This window comes from Ixodes scapularis, unplaced genomic scaffold (genome assembly GCF_016920785.2).
Source record: "Ixodes scapularis isolate PalLabHiFi unplaced genomic scaffold, ASM1692078v2 PGA_scaffold0__279_contigs__length_252992795, whole genome shotgun sequence".
NCBI classification, from domain to species: Eukaryota; Metazoa; Arthropoda; class Arachnida; order Ixodida; family Ixodidae; genus Ixodes; species Ixodes scapularis.
In genome coordinates, this window is record NW_024609835.1 from 50,267,232 (window position 1) to 50,269,868 (window position 2,637).

The following is a 2,637-nucleotide window of genomic DNA, read 5'->3' on the forward strand; positions in this document are numbered from 1 at the left end:
ACTTTTGCTGTCCGGGTTGCTTACTACACATCCTAAAGACACCTAGACGCTTGTTAATGTTCTGGCTCCGGGTATCTTGCGCAATTCCACCGTCGGAGTCTCGGGCAAAGTTGGTGGTGTGGTGTGTGATGTCGGCATCGGGACCTGGCTTGTGCTTCTCAGGTGTTCTCTCGTGCGGCGAAGTTCTCGTCCGTCTTGATCCTGGACAATGTCGGACCGAGGGGCACCCGCTGCTCCAATGACTGCTGCTGGAGCCCACGTCTTGGCCAAGGTGTCGTAGACAGTCACCTGGTCGCCATCCTTTAGATTGGGAAGAGACCTGGCGGTGCGGTTGTAATACGTCGGCTGCTTCTCCCGGATGTGCCGTAGACGTCTTTGCACAACTTGCGGTCGAACGATGCTTGGCTCCAGGTGGCTCGGGGGGACTGATAGAAGGGTTCTAGTCTGTCGTCCCATCAGCCGATGCACAGGTGACTTGAGATAATCATCCCTGGGAGTATTGCGCTACTCCAGTAATACGGTGTAGTATTCGACACTGCCATATGCATATTTTCTCAGGAGCTTCTTTGCCTCTTGCACCGCGCGTTCCACCATCCCGTTTGCGCGCGGATGGTATGGGCTGGACCTGACGTGCGTGGTGCCCATCTTCCGGAGGTAGTCCGTGAACTGTTGGCTGTTGAACGGTGGACCATTGTCACTGCACAGCGTCTTTGGCAGGCCGTGTGCCGCGAAGATGTCTGCGCAGACCGTGATGACTCTGCTCGCAGTCGAGCGGTTGAGGGCTCTCACTTCGAAAAAGAAAGAGTAAAAGTCAACCACAACAATAAATTCTTGGTCATTGTGGTAGCACAAGTCGATTCCGATGGTCTGCCATGGCAATTTCGGGATGTCATGGCTGAGTAGAGGCAACTTCCCATTCTTAGGTTTATACTTTTGGCACTCGGCACAATTCTTTGCCATTTGCTCAATGTCACTTCCCATGTTGGGCCAAAAAAATCACGGCTTTTGCTCTTGACTTCATTTTTCCGACGCCTCCATGCGCGGAGTGCAGCACAGAAAGTACCTCCCTCTGTTGCCTCGCGGGGATGACGAGCCTGTTGCTGCGAAACACGAGTCTGTCCTGGACGTGCATTTCCTCGCGGTAGTTCCAGTAGGTTCGGATCTCGGCTGGAACCTCGCTTTTGTTTTCGGGCCAAGCATCACCTGCGTACTGTCGGAGCTTCGTCATGCTGGGGTCCCAATTGGTTTCTTCCAGTACATCGTTCAGACGTTTGTCTGAAACAGGCAAGCATTCGATTACGTTCACATAAAAATGTTCTGCTTCCTCTCGCAAGGGTGCTTCGTTTGGAAACCTCGACAGGGCGTCTGCTAGAAACATTTCTTTTCCTGGCTTGTACTTGATCGTGATTGCATACTTTTGCAAATTTAGTCGCATGCGTTGCAACCGCAACGGGCACTGGCACAACGGTTTTTTGAATATCATTTCCAACGGCTTGTGATCAGATTCAACGATCACCTGGGACTGGCCGAAAATGTAGTGGTGGAACTTTTCGCACCCATACACAATGGCGAGCATTTCCTTTTCAATTTGGGCATACTTTTGCTGAGTTTCAGTTAGCGAACGCGACGAATATGCTAGCGGATGCCCATCCTGAATGATTACAGCTCCGACGCCCGTCTGGCTTGCGTCAACCGAAAGTGTAATCGGCCTGTCTTTCCGGTAATAAGACAATACTGGGGTTTTGGTCAGGACCTCGCGCAAGGACTCGAAGCTAATTTGTTGTCGTTCATCCCACACCCAGGCAACTTCCTTTTTTAGCAGCTCCCTCAACGGCGCCGTGATTGTTGACATGTTGGGCACGAACCGAGCTACAAAGTTGAGCATGCCAAGGAATACTTGGAGTTCCTTACGGATCTTCGGTTCCTTCACTTCCAAGATGGCTTGAAGTCTTCCTGGGTCCAGGGCCAGTCCCTCGTTAGTCACGATGTGACCCAAGTAGCGGACACTTTGCTGTAAAAAACGGCATTTTTCTTGATAACCGTAAGTTGTAGCTTCGGCACCTCTCCTGCACGCGTTTCAAATTTTCGTCATGCTCAGTTTTGGTTCGTCCCCATACCAGAATATCGTCCATAACAACTGAGACCCCTTCTAGCCCTTACAATACTTGGTGCATGGCTCGTTGAAATATCTCAGGAGCTGTTGAGATTCCGAATGGCATTCTTAGGAATCTATACCTCTCATAACATTTGCCCATGGTGCAAATGTTCGAGCTTTCGTATTGCTAGCTTAATCTGCCAGTAACCGGAAGCAGCGTCTAGAGTGGAGAAATATTTTGCACCACTCAGATTTGGAGCGATATCTTCCAAGGTTGGCATTGGATAGTGTTCCCTCAACCGAACTTTGTTTAAGTCTGACGGATCTAAACATATTCTAACTTTGTCTTTCTTGACAACTACAACCATGTAGCTTGCCCTTTCTGTTGGTTCAGTTACCTTTTCGATTAATTGGTTTGCGTCCACGCGGTCCAGTTCAGCTTTTACCTTCTCCTGCAGCATAACGGCAACGCGTCTGGCTGGTTTCACTGAACCTTGGACACCGGGCTTGAGCTTGAGGTGGTAGATGACGTCTTTAAGTTG

General features: G+C 50.2%; 1 pseudogene; it reads right to left on the reverse strand.

Moving 5' to 3' along the window:
* Positions 1-504: 504 nt before the first annotated feature.
* Positions 505-2,376, reverse strand: LOC121836724 (annotated as a pseudogene).
* Positions 2,377-2,637: the final 261 nt, after the last annotated feature.